The 20,050-nt window shown below is 43.3% G+C and overlaps 2 long non-coding RNA genes across 3 annotated transcripts in view; one reads left to right on the top strand and one right to left on the bottom strand.

The window, feature by feature from the left end:
• Positions 1-13,446, bottom strand: part of LOC126473519 (uncharacterized) — a 369,422-nt gene extending 355,976 nt beyond the window's left edge. For both annotated transcript variants that reach the window (XR_007586477.1, XR_007586478.1), the window contains exon 1: positions 13,403-13,446. This is a non-coding gene — a long non-coding RNA (uncharacterized LOC126473519). The remainder of the gene's footprint in view (positions 1-13,402) is intronic.
• LOC126473518 (uncharacterized) overlaps positions 1-20,050 on the top strand; it is a 675,218-nt gene that overhangs the window by 333,129 nt on the left and 322,039 nt on the right. The window contains exon 4 of the long non-coding RNA XR_007586476.1: positions 10,090-10,119. This is a non-coding gene — a long non-coding RNA (uncharacterized LOC126473518). The remainder of the gene's footprint in view (positions 1-10,089; positions 10,120-20,050) is intronic.

Below are 20,050 nucleotides of genomic sequence, written 5' to 3'. Positions count from 1 at the left end.
TACCTAATATGGCGCTGAGCTGGGGGGAGGGGGACGGGCGCTGAAGACATAGACAGTACAAAGCGTAGGTTTAAGTAGTTCTAAGTTCTAGGGGACTGATGACCTCAGCAGTTAAGCCCCATAGTGCTCAGAGCCATTTGAACCATTTTTATGACACTATGTCAGAAGTTGTTTGTCCATTTTCTAGACCATATTCTGCTACCGCTGATACTTCAAGCGGAAACACCGCTCGTGTTCTGTATGGCGCTGTTCCGTTGTGCGCACGATCTGCCCGGAATGAAACTGCCTACACGCGCAGAGTATTTTGTACACTACTGGCCATTAAAATTGCTACACCAAGAAGAAATGCAGATGATAAACGGGTATTCATTGGACAAATATATTATACTAGATCTGACATGTGATTACATTTTCACGCAATTTGGGTGCATAGATCCTAAGAGATCAGTTCCCAGAAAAACCACCTCTGGCCGTAATAACGGCCTTGATACGCCTGGGCATTGAGTCAAACAGCATCTTCAACACGATACCACAGTTCATCAAGAGTAGTGACTGGCGTATTGTGACGAGCCAGTTGCACGGCCACCATTGACCAGACGTTTTGAATTGCTGAGTGATCTGGAGAATGTGCTGACCAGGGCAGCAGTCTAGGACCTGCAACGTGCGGTCGTTCATTATCCTGCTGAAATGTAGGGTTTCGCAGGGATCGAATGAAGGGTAGAGCCACAGGTCGTAACACATCTGAAATGTAACGTCCACCGTTCAAAGTGCCGTCAATGCTAACAAGAGGTGACCGAGACGTGTAACCAATGGCACCCCATACCATCACGCCGGGTGATACGCTGGTATGTAGACGACGAATACACGCTTCCAATGTGCGTTCACCGCCAAACACGAATGCGACCATCATGATGCTGTAAACAGAACTTGGATTCATCCGAAAAAATGATGTTTTGCCTTTCGTGCTCCTAGGTTCATCGTTGAGTACACCATCGCAGGCGCTCCTGTCTGTCAAGCAGCGTCAAGGGTAACCGCAGCCATGGTCTCCGAGCTGATAGTCCATGTTGCTGCCAACGTCGTCGAACTGTTCGTGCAGATGGTTGTTGTCTTGCAAACGTCCCCATCTGTTGACTCAGGGATCGAGACGTGGCTGCACGATCCGTTACAGTCATGCGAATAAGATGCCTGTCATGTCGACAGCTAGTGATACGAGGCCGTTGGGATCCAGCACGGCGTTCCGTATTACCCTCCTGAACCCACCGATTCCATATTCTGCTAACAGTCATTGGATTTCGACGAACGCGAATGCTCCGTAAAGCTAATCATATGCATATCACAGCGTCTTCTTCCTGTCGGTTAAATTTCGCGTCTGTAGCACGTTATCTTCGTGGTGTAGCAATTTTAATGGCCAGTAGTGTATATCCGCGACAAAGCTTGTATAGTTTTTGGTAGGCAGTAGGGTATTCGCAATGTTTCTTGAGGCCTCAAAACGGAATCGATTTGTGCTTCTTTAGTCGCCGGTTACTCTTACTGAACCGTATAGTGGCAAAAAGTCGAGCATCTTCGTGTCGTCTTCAGGATACTTTACAAATCGCAGAACGGTGAAAACGCCATGGATATTTAGCAACTTGTCGCGGCTGGAAGCTCTAGAAAATATTATTAGCCTGTATCACGTGACAGCAAATATTCATACAAAAGTACAAAGATGGCTCTGAGCACTATGGGACTTAACATCTGCGGTCATCAGTCCCCTAGAACTTAGAACTACTTAAACCTAACTAACCTAAGGACATCACACACACCCATGCCCGAGGCAGGATTCGAACCTGCGACCGTAGCACTCGTGCGGTTCCGGACTGAGCGCCTAGAACCGCGAGACCACCGCGGCCGGCACACAAAATTACAAACTTCATTCATAGTTCAAATGTTACTTGCAGCAGTGGATTTAAAGTTACTAGCATCTCGAATGTTCAGGAAAGTGCTGTCGTTCCTGCGCATGCATGCACGAATGAATGACCAACAGCTCGTGGATCTCTGCGAGCAATTTTCATCCACAGGTGATTCAAGCAGTGAGGTGAGTAACTCGATTCCTACGCACTGCACTTTTTGGACTCGAGCATAACGCTGAAATGCTGCACTAGATATTAAGCGGCCGCGGCTATATACCGCCTGCATCGTGTCATAAACCAACAGACGGATACCAGTTTGCGCGGAAGCTATTCCTCAGCTGAATTCCCCGCCACGAACCGGGGCTGAAGTAAACACATGGCGACGATCGACACACGGTACAGGAATTGATTCGGCTGGCTCGTTAGAATGGGACTCCCAGCTCGGCTGTGAACGACTCTTGCCAACTTTTCCGCTGTGTGCCGACGTTAATTCACTGTTGACCTTTTCACCGGACATTCGAGCACTCGCTGCGCTGTTCGCTGAGATGAAAAGTCCTCATCAGCCATGTGTCACTGCTCGTAGGTCATCGGGACAGAAAATTAAATTCGCCGCATTTTTGCTTAAAACGCATTTGCGCAACTAGCTCAGTTCGAGCGCGAAAGTGCATGGACGCGTGAGAAGTGTTCGCAGAATTGGGTGAAATAAAATATACCTGCTGACATTGCAGAAGTATCATGTACGTCACATGTTGCTCCGAAACTGAGCGAAAAAACTGCTCTCTCCGTAACATACAATTATAACCTTCCTAAAGGTTGTTTTTAACAGCGTAATGCCGCGCTAGTCATGGTCATATTGGAGAGGATTACGTTGTTGACTTAAAATGCGTCCTGAAATTCGCCTCAACCAGCCAGTTACAAGAAACTCTAAAAATTGCGGTAGACTGTCCTTGTCATTTCGCACTTTGGTGTTTCTCAGACCACAGCAAATATATTACGTAAATTGCCAGCAAAAAATCCAAGAACCAATCTTGTATCCAGTAAAGGAGAATTGGTCACACATTCTGAACCATGCTGCCACGTGGCCACTCTCCTTTCTGTAACGTATATAAATGTGATGCTGCTGAGTACACAAAGCCGGCCGGTGTGGCCGAGCAGTTCTGGGCGCTACAGTCTGGAACCGCGCGACCGCTACGGTCGCAGGTTCGAATCCTTCCTCGGGCATGGATGTGTGTGATGTCCTTAGGTTAGTTAGGTTTAAGTAGTTCTAAGTCTAGGGGACTGATGACCTCCGATGTTGAGTCTCATAGTGGTTAGCGCCATTTGAACCATTTGATGGACGTGTACGGGTTTGGACACAGTCTCATGAATACATGGACTCTGCATGTCAGCACGAGACTGTTGAAGCTGGTGGAGGCTCTGTGGGACGTATGATATGGAGTGATACGGAGTGCTACATCTAGATACGACTCTGACAAGTGACGCGTACGTAAGCATTCTGTCTGATGATCCGCATCCATTCGTATACATTGTGCATTCCGACAGACTTGGGCAATTCCAGCAGGACAGTGCGACACCCCATACGTCCAGAATTGCTACAGAGTGGAGCCAGGATCACACTTACGGATTTCATCACTTCCACTGGCCACCAAACTCCCCAGACATGTATTGAGCATATCTGGGATGCCTTGCAACGTGCTGTTCAGGAGAGATCTCCACCCCCTCGGACTCTTACGGATTTGTGGAGAGCCGTGCAGGATTCATGGTGTCGATTCCCTCCAGCACTACTTCAGACATTTGTCGAGTCCATGTCACGTCGTGTTGCAACACTGCTGCTTGCTCGCTGGTGCCCTAACAATATTAGGCATGTGTATCAGTTGCTTTGGATCTTAAGTGTATTTGTCCAGAAGCTAAATCAGGATGGATGTACAACCATATACACTCCTGGAAATTGAAATAAGAACACCGTGAATTCATTGTCCCAGGAAGGGGAAACTTTATTGACACATTCCTGGGGTCAGATACATCACATGATCACACTGACAGAACCACAGGCACATAGACACAGGCAACAGAGCATGCACAATGTCGGCACTAGTACAGTGTATATCCACCTTTCGCAGCAATGCAGGCTGCTATTCTCCCATGGAGACGATCGTAGAGATGCTGGATGTAGTCCTGTGGAACGGCTTGCCATGCCATTTCCACCTGGCGCCTCAGTTGGACCAGCGTTCGTGCTGGACGTGCAGACCGCGTGAGACGACGCTTCATCCAGTCCCAAACATGCTCAATGGGGGACAGATCCGGAGATCTTGCTGGCCAGGGTAGTTGACTTACACCTTCTAGAGCACGTTGGGTGGCACGGGATACATGCGGACGTGCATTGTCCTGTTGGAACAGCAAGTTCCCTTGCCGGTCTAGGAATGGTAGAACGATGGGTTCGATGACGGTTTGGATGTACCGTGCACTATTCAGTGTCCCCTCGACGATCACCAGTGGTGTACGGCCAGTGTAGGAGATCGCTCCCCACACCATGATGCCGGGTGTTGGCCCTGTGTGCCTCGGTCGTATGCAGTCCTGATTGTGGCGCTCACCTGCACGGCGCCAAACACGCATACGACCATCATTGGCACCAAGGCAGAAGCGACTCTCATCGCTGAAGACGACACGTCTCCATTCGTCCCTCCATTCACGCCTGTCGCGACACCACTGGAGGCGGGCTGCACGATGTTGGGGCGTGAGCGGAAGACGGCCTAACTGTGTGCGGGACCGTAGCCCAGCTTCATGGAGACGGTTGCGAATGGTCCTCGCCGATACCCCAGGAGCAACAGTGTCCCTGTTTTGCTGGGAAGTGACGGTGCGGTCCCCTACGGCACTGCGTAGGATCCTACGGTCTTGGCGTGCATCCGTGCGTCGCTGCGGTCCGGTCCCAGGTCGACGGGCACGTGCACCTTCCGCCGACCACTGGCGACAACATCGATGTACTGTGGAGACCTCACGCCACGCGTGTTGAGCAATTCGGTGGTACGTCCACCCGGCCTCCCGCATGCCCACTACACGCCCTCGCTCAAAGTCCGTCAGCTGCACATACGGTTCACGTCCACGCTGTCGCGGCATGCTACCAGTGTTAAAGACTGCGATGGAGCTCCGTATGCCACGGCAAACTGGCTGACACTGACGGCGGCGGTGCACAAATGCTGCGCAGCTAGCGCCATTCGACGGCCAACACCGCGGTTCCTGGTGTGTCCGCTGTGCCGTGCGGGTGATCATTGCTTGTACAGCCCTCTCGCAGTGTCCGGAGCAAGTATGGTGGGTCTGACACACCGGTGTCAATGTGTTCTTTTTTCCATTTCCAGGAGTGTAGTTCGACGTGACAATGTCCCGCACCAGAACATTATTGTCAGAAAATTAGTTGCTGTTATTGGCATTGTCGCGGTCCTCGGTCCAAAGATTCGTTCGATGCAGCTCTCCACAGCAGTCTGCAGTGTGCAGGCCTCTCTATCTCTGCATCACTGCTGCAATGCATATCTGTTTAAACCTTTTCGCTGTGTTCAAGGCTTGGCAAATGTCTCGTTACAAATTCCAGAAAAAACTGCGTTACGTTCGGAAAATTATTTTGATTCTATACTGTAAAAATAAATAAGACGGAGATGGAGGAGACGAAGAGGAGTAGGAAGGAGAATATTGACTTCTCAACACGTCAAAACTGGAAACAAGAAAGTGGTGAAAGAAGTGAAAGAATTGTTGTATCTAGGAAACTAGACTGCGCAGGATGGCCGAAACAAAGGAAGATGCCAGAAGTAGATAAGCACAGGCGAGGAAATTTTTTTCGCTAACAGAGTTCTGGTGAAGTCGCATATTGAATAGGACTGAGGAAGTTGCTGCACGTCTATGTCAGGCGTATACCACTGCATGTGAGTGGAAAGTGGATAATCGGAAATCCAGAGAAGAAAAAACTGCAAGCATTCGACATGTGACCTTATAGAAGAGTGTGAAAAATTAACGTCCTATAGCTTGCGTGTTATTTTACTAAATTTTGACTGTGATGATGTTTTTGATAGTTTGCTTAGGAATTATTTACTTGTCTCTGGAACACACGATAATCAGAATACAGAAAAATACACGTTTTGTACTTTTTTTGTACAATAGCCAACGGCCAATGCAAATCGCACGTGTGTTTTAATAACCAAAGAAATTGCAAACTTTAAACTTCAAATTTCAGTAAGAAAATTGGATTTTCTGTAGTAACTTTTTGTTGAGAAAACTGTTTCACAAAATCGTTTTTCCACTGCAGTATTAATTTTGCACTTCGCTATGTGACGCTAATTAAGAAGACAAACGCTCCCTCCCATTAACTGTTACGAAAATATCTGAATGGTTCTGAATAAAGCTACAACTAAAGTAGAAATTAGTCTGCAGGTCTACTTTCTTTATGTTAAATATTCTCTTACCACAAGTACACATGGATGGATGCACACTTGTCTATCACAAAATAGTGAAATGCTGAACAAAATTTAAACATTCATCTTAAATATTTGCTTGAATAGTGCTGTCAGAATCAACTTATTTTCAAAACAATCATTACCTGTTTATGAAGTTTAAATTTTAGTTCAATATTGCACGAATTTTTTGAGTGTTTGCTCATTCGATAAATTGTCTTACAAGCAATTGCTAATCTCTAACAGTCTTAGTCAGGAAAAACTTTAATATTGTAGGTGTATTATAAGATACGGAACAGGATCCTATCACAGGCACCGTGACTAAAGTCAGGAGCAGTGTCGATGGATCATAAAGCGTATATCAGGCGCCCTCTCGTCTGTGTAGCGAGGACGCCGTGGTCATGGTAGCAGCTGGTGTGTTCGTATGGTGTTACCTTTGCCCAGGCCACGGCGTCCGTATAGTTTCCTGCCGTTATGTAGACAGGAGTGACACCACCAGCAGTGACCAGTGGGTAACATATTTCAAATTTACGCAATTTTAGCTGTTGTATAATGGAGTCTTTCTGACGGATATCTATAATTTCACAGTGTAAACGCCCAGAAGATGGCCCCTACGTTTGGTTGAAACCGGTTGGCGGTATAATACTAATAAATGCGATTAAGACTGTTTTTGAATAATTGATTAATCATACTAATCGCTGCTTCATCTCCACAATCATGTTGTCCAAAAATTTTATGTTGGTGTTATTCTCACGATAAGTTTTATTGCTGCAATATTATTCTGCACTAGTGGGCTAAAGTAAAATTCTGTGTTAAAGCATCAATTCTCGCCAGTCAAAACTACATTAATTTAACTGAAAACTAAAACAATGAAAAATTCCCGGTTTTCTTCAGGGTTTTTCTCAGATGAAAAAAGTCCCACGTTTTTCCGGACTGTCCCTGAGAAACCCAACAAGATCCTACAGGATAACTTTGTTTTTGGAAGTAACTACTCAATAAAATATAGCTTCTCATTTGCCACTGATCCGAAAGACATACAAAGTACTAACAACCGCCGAATGATCCCTCTAGATGTAACAAATCTTGTACTAACACCTCCATTCACGATGCTTCATCTGTTATTAAACAAAACCTAATAAAATACAAAAACATCTCCCTGGCATAAATCACAGATTTCATTACTCTTCTCGAGCTGATAATGAAATACAATTATTTCTCTTTCAGTGAAAAAATCCGCAAACGAACAAATGGACTAGCTACGAGTGCCAGCAGGAATGTTCCTCAACCACCTAGAGCACAGAAGGTTTCACGAAAAGTCAACAAGCGTTCAAAAATTTCAGTTCTAAAGAATATATGCAGGCTGTACATTTCTGATCTTTGATGGGGAAACAAAGATTATGTCCAAGACGTCCTGCAAACGTTTAACAAAATGCACAGGAATATTAAATTCACCTGTGAGCATGCAAAGATGATCAACATGTCTTCCAGTTTTACAGGAAACCAGCCACCACAGACATAAACATACATCTCCCTTCTGTCACCCCAACATGCACAGACTAGCAGCATGCTGCTCAGTGATTCGTAGAGCTCTAAAAATCCCACTGACTGTCAAGAGCCTCCTGAATGAAGCGAAATCATAAAACAAGTAGCAGCAGATAATGAGTAAAAGCCCTGACTAATAGACAATATACTTAAAAAAAGTAAATGAACCAAGTGAGTGTCAAGAAGCTAGTAACACTAACTGCTTACATCCCTCGGTAATACCTCGCAAAAAATTGCCAAATCTTCAAGCGACACAAAATAAGACTGGCTTTTCGAAGGAACAATAAAATTTTCCAAATACAACCTCATGTCACAAAATGCAGTCAACATTGATCCTTCCTTTGGCACATATAAAATCATACACAGTAAATGCCCCGCTCAATACATAGGTTAAACAGGCCGTAACTTCTACACCAAGATTCTTGAACACATCAACGCCTTCTGATTCAACACATCACACAAACCTGCAATAGCCTCCCATCCAAAAGATACAGGACACCCATTTGAGAATGTAGAAAGCCACCTTAAAATATAGATAAACTGAACAAAGGACTCGGAAAATCTCTGTATAAACAACTAGAAATCTATATCCACAGAGAGAATCTTGGGGAGCATCTACTCAACAACCATAGTGAAACAGACAGGCTCATCCAACTTTTCATAAGCTTTGCCAAAGCCCATTAGTCATTCTCATTACTATTTCAGTGCACACCAGTTTCTCAATAAGTTCACCCTACAATATATGTATGTATGTATGATGTGGTGTAATCATTTTATATATAAGAAATTAACAGAGTAATTAAATTGTGCACATGTCTATATTCTGGTGCAGCCTATTCACATTTTCTAACACGAACCATTTAAGCACTCTTTTTTTTTTAAATACATATTTCGGTATATGCACCTGCCTAATGTATTAACTAACTTAGGGCCGGCCGAAGTGGCCGTGCGGTTCTAGGCGCTGCAGTCTGGAACCGCGAGACCGCTACGGTCGCAGGTTCGAATCCTGCCTCGGGCATGGATGTGTGTGATGTCCTTAGGTTAGTTAGGTTTAACTAGTTCTAAGTTCTAGGGGACTAATGACCTCAGAAGTTGAGTCCCATAGTGCTCAGAGCCACTTTGAACTAACTTAGACAAATGCCCATATCCTGCTGCAGCCATTCTTATTTTTTTAAAAGGTAAACGTATTTGTGTAGAAGTAATTCAGTCTGTTATCTTTGTATCTAATGTAAGTAAGCACATCTGTAACATTTACATCTTTAAATTGACGATGTAAACACAATGTACAGTGGAGAGAACATACAACAAGCAGTAGTATGCAGAATTTTTACGACTCTGTCGTCCCTGTAAGTACAATTCACTGTCGGAAATTCATTTCGCCGGCCATAGGGGCCCAGCGGTTCTAGGCGCTTCAGTCCGGAACCGCTCGACTGCTACGGTCGCAGGTTCGAATCCAGCCTCGGGCATGGATGTGTGTGATGTCCTTCGGTTAGTTAGGTTTAAATAGTTCTAAGTTCTAGGGGACTGATGACCTCAGATGTTAAGTCCCATAGTGCTCAGAGCCAGTTGAACAATTTTTAAACAAAATTCATTTCTTTAACCTCAAAAACACCTTTTCTAAATAAAGTTTATATCACTAGCAAAAGACTCAGCATAATCCACACTACCCTTGGTCTGCTATATTGAAAAGAAGTCTGTACTCTTCACCAAAACCAGCTATGTAAATAAACAGTTATCTACTTGAAGATGATGGTGTAAACCATCGAAACGCGCAGTGGCAAAATAAACAAATGACTGAAGCAGAAAACTATTTTATTTGTATTCATCAACTATGGCAGCAAGTCACATCTGCAGCGAACAAGTGCTTTGTGTCGTCTGTGGGGCGACGGTAAGCTGGCAGAAAGAAGTCCACACGACAGCCACTACCGATACTTGTACGGAAAGTAGTTGGTCACTGGTTAATATGGAATGACAATATAATTCAACGAAGCAACACAGATCCACATTTCCGCCGTATGTGAAAATTCTGCTCTGCTAACTGTAAAACAAACCTTTTTTCGAGAAAAAGTCTTTATTATTTAATCTGTACTCTTTTTTCTGATATGTCTTATATAATAAACATTGTATTACTTATTATGTTATTTAAAAATAAATATTTGTAAAAAGAAATATATTTGCTTTCCATTCACTTTACTAAAAGTGTTTTTTTTCTTTTGTTTTAGGAACCTCGGCGCGTTGGTAGCTAATTGGAGGTAAGAACAAATCCAGTATCAGATACATCTTCCAAGGGTCTCACATTGTATCAATACATATGTGTCAATATGTTTCCATGTTTGTCTAAGTTGAACAAATATGTGTTTTGTTTCAGCTGTTACCGTTTCCGTGTGTAGTATCTGAAGACAATGAGATGTCGTACGTGAAGTGTTACAGTTACTGTCTACGAATTAACTGATTGTAATGACGTAGGATTTACGAGGAAAACCTCTGTCACAGTGTTCTTCGTACAGATTTATATGTCATTTACATCATGTAATTCCTTTTCAGGACGAGAGTTTCCAAGAAAAGACGTCATACATTTTATACCATATACATGCAGAGATGGTGTCTCTTTGATTTTCAGGGCTTTTAAAATCCTGTGGTTGTATAGTGTGTTGTGTTATACATCTTTTATATGCACGTTTGCAACTCTTCCAAAGTGATTTAGAAAACCTGAAGGTATACTTGTTGTTACCGACTCAGGCATGAGGTGCTACAGCTACCGTCGTTAATAACACCCGAAGATACCGTGGAATTCTGCGTCGGAGACTCTTTCGCAGGTAGATGTTTCATTCTCGCGGGCACGTTCTGCACAGTGAGCCATCAAAGGATGCAATACGGACAGCCTCAGAGATTCAGTTTTGTAGCACTAAATAATGGAGTACTAAGTCCAATGAGTTAACAACAGTTTGTTATGGGCTGTTTATTAGTTACACATTGAAATAAAAAATAATACGACAGTAATGTTCCAGAGCTGCACGCAATGTTTAACACTTACTCATATGATTGCATTTTTGAAGAGTAAATGTACAGAAATTCGTCCTGTACCTATTGGTGACAGTAATTTAGGTAATTAGAAGTTACGAGATGTTAGGGAATGTCAGTAGTATAACTATCCAGTGCCAACAATGTAAACAGCCTAAATCCCAGGAAACCGAACTTGCAGAACAAAAAAGCACTGAAGATCATTGCTACCATCGCTTCCTGATTCAGATAACAAACCTGAGCACATCTTTTCTTTATTACACCACATCCTTAGTATGTCAAGGGAGCGAAGCTAGAATTATTCGAATAACGTCTCAAGTGTGCTCTTTCGTTACTCACAAAGGGAACTCCACATCGCACCCCTCTCAGATTTAGTGGTAAAATGGCTTAGTGGATAGCCTGTCAAAAACTGAACACAGATCAAGAGAGAAAACAGGAAGAAGGGTTCAAAAATGGCTCTGAGCACTATGGGTCTTAACATCTGAGGTCATCAATCCCCTAGAACTTAGAACTACTTAAACCTAACTAACCTAAGGACATCACACACATCCATGCCCGAGGCAGGATTCGAACCTGCGACCGTAGCGGTCGCGCGGTTCCGGACTGAAGCGCCTAGAACCGCTTGGCCACACCGGCCGGCGGAAGAAGGGTACTGAACTGCGAAAAACTCAGCGTATGCTAGCTACATCGAGCAATTGTGAAGAATCACAACATCGTGGCTGTGTGGTCACAGTGTTGGACAGCGAAGCAGGGGATATGTGTTCAAATCTCCCTTCTGCCCCAATTTTTTCACAAAATTGTCAACTTCCCGTCTAAGTGACGTGTCTGTTCTCCTCCTGTAGTTAAATTATACATTGGTAATAGTGTGCGAGTCGTCTGGTAAGAAGATATTACGGTCACAAGTAAATGTGATGAATAGTGAGAGCAGCTGAGGTGCCGCATACACCTCTCACAGAAATGACGACAAATAAGCGGGTGTGAATTATGTTACAACAAAGTAATTCTGGAGTCAAAACTTCCAAAACGGAACGCAAGAGTCGTAACATGTGATACTTGAGGCGAACAAATAGGAGGTACCTACATGTGGAGGTTCCTTCTCTACACCTCGCTGTTGTAAACGGACGTTAAACCACGACACAGACACAAATATGAATACAGCGAGCAGTCACGTCAGTGACCGGACGGAGAATTCATAACCGGACAGTTCATAGTTTCGTGTAAAAAATAAATAAATAAAATGGGGGAACGACGGAGAGTTGAACTCGGATCCCACCCTTCGCAATCCAACACGCCGACCACATAACCACGACGCCGCCGCTATGCAACTGCGCCCATTGTTGCTCATCTTGAGCTTGGGCCGTTCACTGTTTCCATTTTGCTTCTTTTTTACACAGTTCAGTACGCCTTTTTCCTGTTTTCGTGCTTGATCTGTGTTCAGTTTTTGACGATTACCCACAGGGCTATCTTACCACTAAATCTGATGGGAGTTTCCCTTGTGAGGTACATCCCTATTGTGCTGCGCAGTAGTACTCCGCACTGAATCGGGTTACTTAAAGAGACAACGATTTATTGCTAGCCTTTATGAAAACATGTATGATATGCAGACATGTGCTTCGATACACGAGTATGGCTCTGAGCACTATGGGACTTAACATCTATGGTCATCAGTCCCCTAGAACTTAGAACTACTTAAACCTAACTAACCTAAGGACATCACACAACACCCAGTCATCACGACACGAGTATGGTCTTGAGACGAAGAGGTAGAGCATAGAGTGTAGAAAGGTGGTGACTAGCAGACATAAACGAGCCAGATTTTCAAAATAAAATAACAAAGGCCATTCTGATATTTTTTTAGTTTTTACTCTTATGGAATAGTGACATAGAATGGTTCCCGAAGGTCTGTCAATTCTGCGTACTACGGGCACATTACGAAAAGTTTGCGTGAAATACTTCGCAAAGTGGAGACCTAATTCGCGGTAACATAAGTGGCAGTGCCTCAGAAGGACACTTTCCTTTTATACGACCTCTGTTAGCAAGCAGATTTTACACACGAACAGGAAGCACAGCCCTCGAGGAACGGCCTGGTCGCCCCCTAGCCCGCTGTGAACGGCGAGTCTTCGAGAATGCCAGCCACTCGTGCTAGCGAAATGTCAAAAACGTCATCCGGAGATTCCGAGACGAAAGCCAGAAGGCGATACGCGGGCAAAACAGCAACTTCGCTCACGGCTCGAAGGCTAGAATAATAACTGGGGAAGTAAAACAAAACTCAGAGGCCTGGCTTTGAACTGTGTCACGTGTTTTTAGTTGCTTGTATGCGAATTTCCTGACACGTCATACGTTTGTTGCCTTTGGAGTCCTCCAGCGGAACACGCGGGACACTGCGTTTTCGTAAGCGTCAGGTTACCTTGTATACTATCACAACAAATGGAGCAAGAAAGCAATCTTTTGTTAATGAAAATAGGTTAGTTCGGCTGCGTAAAGCGGCCGTGAACGAGATGTCTCTTTTCCTACCTGGTAACCGGAGAGGTTGTAGCGTTCCCGCAGCTCTCCACGGCAGTCGCACGCAGACTGCTTTTCCTGTTGGCTTGCTGCCACTTGCTTTATCTCACGTTATCTCGTTGCTCGTTACCACCATCCGGAAACGCGTGGTTTCGTATGAGGGTCCCGTGCATTATCCACGCTGCCTTGTTGACGAGAGCTTTTTTCAAACTAACATTCGCTCACATCTCGCTAATACTTAGTCACAAAATTGTCCAAGCACATTGTATACTTACATACAAATTACTCACTTTCTATTCACATTCTGTTTAATAATTTTCGGAGTTCATTTCCACTAAATCAAAAGAAGATATTGGCAGCATCCGAGATCAGACTATAAGACAGATTAGGCTGCATTATATGCACTGTACATTCCATGCACCCACAGTGAGTACGTACTGAATATGCCAAAAAGAAAAAAAAACGTATTTTCAAAGGAACTTAAATGCTAATGGTGCTTCGACACATCAAAATAAGGTTCTCAAAGACGAGGAAAAGACCAAAAACTTCATACACGGTTTTTCATTTACATGTTAATTAAAAGCTTACTCCAAACGTTTAAAACTGCACGTACTAACTTCAGCCTGTGTACATTTAAATGTTCATAGTAAGATAATTCGTAGGCTGTATTCTACAATCGTCAGAACATAAACAGTTCACAAAGGTTACTTACAGGTATTATCTTTCTCTATTGAAGCTGTGTCACATTCAGGTATTATGTAGCATTCACGAAATGTAATATCATTAACAATATAGACATCCATTGTTTCTGCCAACAAAGTCATTGCCTGCCAATAAATCGCTTAGGCTGCTCTTAAACTCAAATTTATTAATGGCTAAACGTATTTTTGTAGTTGCTGCGAACTAGTTGAAAATGGTGCGGACACATTTCTGAACTAAAGTGAGTCACCGTAAGAGTTTATGAAAGGTCATTAATAAACACAAAAAGTAAGTGCCCCTCATATGAGCATCTTCTACGAAACTGCATACATTTCGTTCCCATTTAGATAAATAGATAACTGCGTACAATCTCTTCCTACTAACACTTTTTGTTTTCTGTTGGATAGAGTGTGAGCTGTTACATAATAACACTCTTATATTCTAAAAAGGATAGTGTGATTTACACGGTCGAATGCCATTGAAAGATCACGAAATGTAGCGGTAATTTAGTTCCTAATGAATTAAGTAGATGCTAATTACATGTGCAACTAGCCTTTCCAGTATTAGACCATTTAGAAATCCAAGCTGTAGCTTTGACAGCACGTTAACGTAGTCGAATTAGAGCCCTGCAACCGCGTGGCCCCAACGTGCCTGTTGTGTGCGACAGAGAGCGCGAATACGCTTCGCGAACGTTGGCGGAAGTTGCCGAATGTAACCGATGCTAATGACAGCCGCGTGAGCGTACGTACAGCCGGCCACGCGGCTGACACAGCCGCGTGAGGACTCGCCTGCAACCACGCGGATTGCATGCTCCTGCACTCACTTGCACACAGGTTGCGAATTTATAGTGTGCGCATGCACGATGCTCTTCACTTAGTACTAGGCTTGGGCGAAATTTATGTGAACGGCGAGTAACGAATACTGATATAATTTACTGTTCATCATTCGTGAATAACAAATATTATTTGAAACATTACTCACTCACAAGAATAAAAACACTTATTTGTCATCTGTGAATTAGAAGTGTTAAGAATACTAGGTAAATTTAAAATCCAATAGCATTTATAGCTCCAATTCTTTGTCATTTAGTAAACAACTGAACTTTTCGTTTATTTTAAATTAGTTTTCAGAAGTCTTCTTTTTTTAATTGTCTCGTCAGAAACTTTATTTGATTTATGGAGCTTTACCGTTCTGACACTAAAGAAAATATGTTCAACACAAGCAGTGCACTCCTAAATTTGCCTTTAATCATGGCTTCGATGCATAACTTTCAGCTCACCATCTTTTTCAGCAGAAATTTAGAAATCATAAATTGTGCAGTAGCTTTTTGCAAATAATTCGTTGTGATTCCACTTTAACTTCAATTCTCAAATTAGATTCCAAGTAAAATCTTCTTTTTACATCATCATGTCATTCGAAACTCGTGACCCATTTATTTGTCTGTTGTACGGCTGAAGTTTGTTGTAAGCCTCCCTTGGTCATGTACTGCAATAGTGGTGAACTGCTTGTTTTTAAATAGTGGGTAAGACTTTCCTTCAATAATTGCACTTGGTATAGAAAACTGATAAAGTCTTCTAGTCGTCTTTTGACACTTTCATGATAAGCAGGTTGCAATTGTGCTGCAGTATTACTAACTCCGTTTTGTATACTCGAGCCCAGTGTCTCTTCCGAACTTTTTGAATCTCAGAGGTCTACATAACTGGATAGATGGATATCGAGTCGAAAAACTATTCCATATTCTAACAGCAAGCTCACTCATTGTTAATCATAAAACTCTCTGGAATGCTCTGCAAGTTCAGCAGCATTCCGTAAACGTTTTTGGAGAACTAAGGTTAGAAGTCTGGTTATGTTAATCGTTAGGAACCACTGAGTGTTTGCTTGATTCTCTCGTTTTGTAACACTGCAATCACGAATTGCGTAATTACTTATATATATCAAGGAGACACACATAGTGTTAGCAATCTGAGGAAAGTGTTGACGAATAAGTTTTTGTCGGCTGCATTCTCATCGTTGGCTGCTTAGGTGGACTTCTTACGCGATATTCGGTGGGAGAGACGTATTGGCAGGTGCCGAGACAGTTACAGGAGGCACGCATCCTGAAACAAAGTTCAGGATGACTTTCGATGGCTTGTGGGACCTGGGAGAATTTCCATTTCTCGAGGGAGGTACAGTATGTCTTCAAATGTTTAGCCATCTCTTTCTGGCACATTATTTTGTAAAACACAGCATGTGTTTATCATGCAAATTCATCTCGAACATCCATTGGGCGATAAAAAAATTTCCGTTCACCATTTATTTATGAGTCCCAACAGTACATTCTATAAACCGTCTAGTCCGAGACAGTCGGTCTTGAAAGGTTCTTTTATTGTTCGTTAAAGTCTGCCTCCGTAGCGTAGAGGTAGCGTTTCCGCCAATCAGACAGGGGGCCCGGTTTCGACTGGGTGTTGTGTGTCCTTCATCATCATATTCATCATTATTGACCCACAAGTCGCCGAAGTGGCGTAAGGACTTGCAATACGGTGGCCGAACTCCCATGCATGGGGCCTCCCTGCCAACAATTCCATACGCTCATTTTTTTGTTTCTTAAATTCCTTCCTCCATAAAGACGATTTAATTTTCGGATATACCAAGTACCTCGTCTTCTATGATGACGCACGGCATCGGAGCTCCCGTGTTTGATATGGAGTTGGTGTCTGATGTTCGTAAATTTTTACCAACGAGATTTTCATTTAACATTAACTACATAAAAATAGATGAGTCACCGTTTCTTTCGTTTGCCCCAACATTTATGTAAGTGAACTTATAAACCGCAGCGTATAAAGCAAGTAAAACGACGGAAAAATAGTTTTTTAATAATAGTTAAGTACGTTTGTCATGAGAGACAAGGTATAACATAGTCTACGCCCTTCTCGCTCAGCTAATCGGTCACGATCTACCGTCAGCTGGCTGGCTAAATTGGCTGCTTAACATTGCGTCTGCCTGGTACGCTATAGCCCAAACTGCTATAAGCAGTTTTTTGGCTCATTTGTTACGCTGTAAATCAGCTAAAGCTGTATTCAACTTGAAGGGTGGTTTCAACACAGCAGTGCTTTACTAGCCATGGTGGTGTGCTCTTGACTTCCTCCCATCTCGAAACAGATCAGTAAAGCCGGTTAGAGGGGGATCTACATTTCAGCAAGTACTCTGACGTACAGTGCAACTGACTAGGCATTATTGTCCTTATTATACGAGGGCAGTTCAATAAGTAATGCAACACATTTTTTCTCGGCCAATTTTGGTTGAAAAAAACGGAAATTTCTTGTGGAATATTTTCAAACATTCCCGCTTCATCTCGTATAGTTTCATTGACTTCCGACAGGTGGCAGCGCTGTACGGAGCTGTTAAAATGGCGTCTGTAACTGATGTGCGTTGCAAACAACGGGCAGTGATCGAGTTTCTTTTGGCGGAAAACCAGGGCATCTCAGATATTCATAGGCGCTTGCAGAATGTCTACGGTGATCTGGCAGTGGACAAAAGCACGTTGAGTCGTTGGGCAAAGCGTGTGTCATCATCGCCGCAAGGTCAAGCAAGACTGTCTGATCTCCCGCGTGCGGGCCGGCCGTGCACAGCTGTGATTCCTGCAATGGCGGAGCGTGCGAACACACTCGTTCGAGATGATCGACGGATCACCATCAAACAACTCAGTGCTCAACTTGACATCTCTGTTGGTAGTGCTGTCACAATTGTTCACCAGTTGGGATATTCAAAGGTTTGTTCCCGCTGGGTCCCTCGTTGTCTAACCGAACACCATAAAGAGCAAAGGAGAACCATCTGTGCGGAATTGCTTGCTCGTCATGTGGCTGAGGGTGACAATTTCTTGTCAAAGACTGTTACAGGCGATGAAACATGGGTTCATCACTTCGAACCTGAAACAAAACGGCAATCAATGGATTGGCGCCACACCCACTCCCCTACCAAGAAAAAGTTTAAAGCCATACCCTCAGCCGGTAAAGTCATGGTTACAGTCTTCTGGGACGCTGAAGGGGTTATTCTGTTCGATGTCCTTCCCCATGGTCAAACGATCAACTCTGAAGTGTATTGTGCTACTCTTCAGAAATTGAAGAAACGACTTCAGCGTGTTCATAGGCACAAAAATCTGAACGAACTTCTCCTTCTTCATGACAACGCAAGACCTCACACAAGTCTTCGCATCCGAGAGGAGCTCACAAAACTTCAGTGGACTGTTGTTCCTCATGCATCCTACAGCCCCGATCTCGCACCGTCGGATTTCCATATGTTTGGCCCAATGAAGGACGCAATCCGTGGGAGGCACTACGCGGATGATGAAGAAGTTATTGATGCAATACGACGTCGGCTCCGACATCGACCAGTGGAATGGTACCGTGCAGGCATACAGGCCCTCATTTCAAGGTGGCGTAAGGCCGTATCATTGAATGGAGATTACGTTGAAAAATAGTGTTGTGTAGCTAAAAGATTGGGGAATAACCTGGTGTATTTCAATGCTGAATAAAACAACCCCTGTTTCAGAAAAAAAATGTGTTGCATTACTTATTGAACTGCCCTCGTAGATAAAGGAAACGAGAAGAACAGAGAAAATCGTAGGACCAAACGGGTATCGAACCCTAAGCCTAAGTTTTGCATTCGCATTCTGGAGGACGACGGTTCAATCCCGTCTCCGGCCATCCTGATTTAGGTTTTCCGTGATTTCCCTAAATCGCTTCAGGCAAATGCCGGGATGGTTCCTTTGAAAGGGCACGGCCGATTTCCTTCCCCATCCTTCCCTCGCCCGAGCTTGCGCTCCGTCCCTAATGACCTAGCTGTCGACGGGACGTTAAACACTAATCTCCTCCTCCTCATAAGTTTTGCTGTTTGGAACTTAGGCCACTGGTAGGGTTGCCATAATCCAAGGACGAAAATCAAGGACAGAATTGGGTGATTATAAAGATGTGGTTGAAACACGGACCGATATGTTGTGCAAGCGACCATTGGTTTGCATTTCAGTTGAATCTTCATCATTACTTTACAGTGGTAATTATGAAGATGTGGTTGAAACCTGGTATCACACAATGTCCTTTCACCTTTCTGTACATCAGCCAAATCTTCATAATTACCATAATTCAAATAGTAATTCTGTCAGCAAAGAAGCTGTAATTAACAAGGAAAATTAATCCAAGCATTAATGGTGTCTATAAAGGAGTGGTCAATGATGAAGAAAATTAATTGCAATTGACATTAAATAACTTTTTAATTAAAGCACTGAACACAAATTAAACCAACAGCGGAAAACTGAAACAATCGCAAAGAATCGATTATTGCACTGCTTCCACAGTGTGTTCTGAAAATAGCCGAGCGATTCTGGAGTGTCACGGAATATCAGCACAGGTTTCAACGGCTATCGTCAAGTTTGCAGGCGTTTTGAAACACTTGATCGGTGGCCAGTGGCAAAACTTGCGTATTTTTTTTTTTATTTACTAGCCACTTTTTTCGCGGACATTTTCCTCTTCGTCTAGGATACCCGTCTTCAAGCATAAAATCACGGACTGTCCGCGAAATCCGCAACGTATAGCAACCGTAGCCACTGGGCCACAAAGGCACATTTCTGGACAAACCATTAAGTTTTATCAAACAGAAACTGGACTGAGCCAGGGGACCAAATACTAATTCTGCACAAGAAGTAAACAAAGAAAATACATTATATGTTATTCATTAATTAGTTTACAGATATTTATTGGCGAACAAATTTGTTTGAAAGATGTACTTATTTGAATAATTTTCCATCCAGACAGAAATCTAGTCGAATAATACCAATCTCTTTTAACCACTGAACTTTCCCTTTCTGTTCATATTATCAAATGTAATGAGTCCTACTAGTTCATGTGCTCAATTTACTCACAAAAGCATACAGTGTAGCTGGATTGAAGTGTACTTGTTAATTCTAAACGAAGTTGATATTTATAGTCT

This window comes from Schistocerca serialis, chromosome 4, assembly GCF_023864345.2.
Source record: "Schistocerca serialis cubense isolate TAMUIC-IGC-003099 chromosome 4, iqSchSeri2.2, whole genome shotgun sequence".
NCBI lineage: Eukaryota > Metazoa > Arthropoda > Insecta > Orthoptera > Acrididae > Schistocerca > Schistocerca serialis.
Note: the sequence above shows the minus strand (reverse complement) of the source record. Positions and strands in the feature narration are given on the sequence as shown.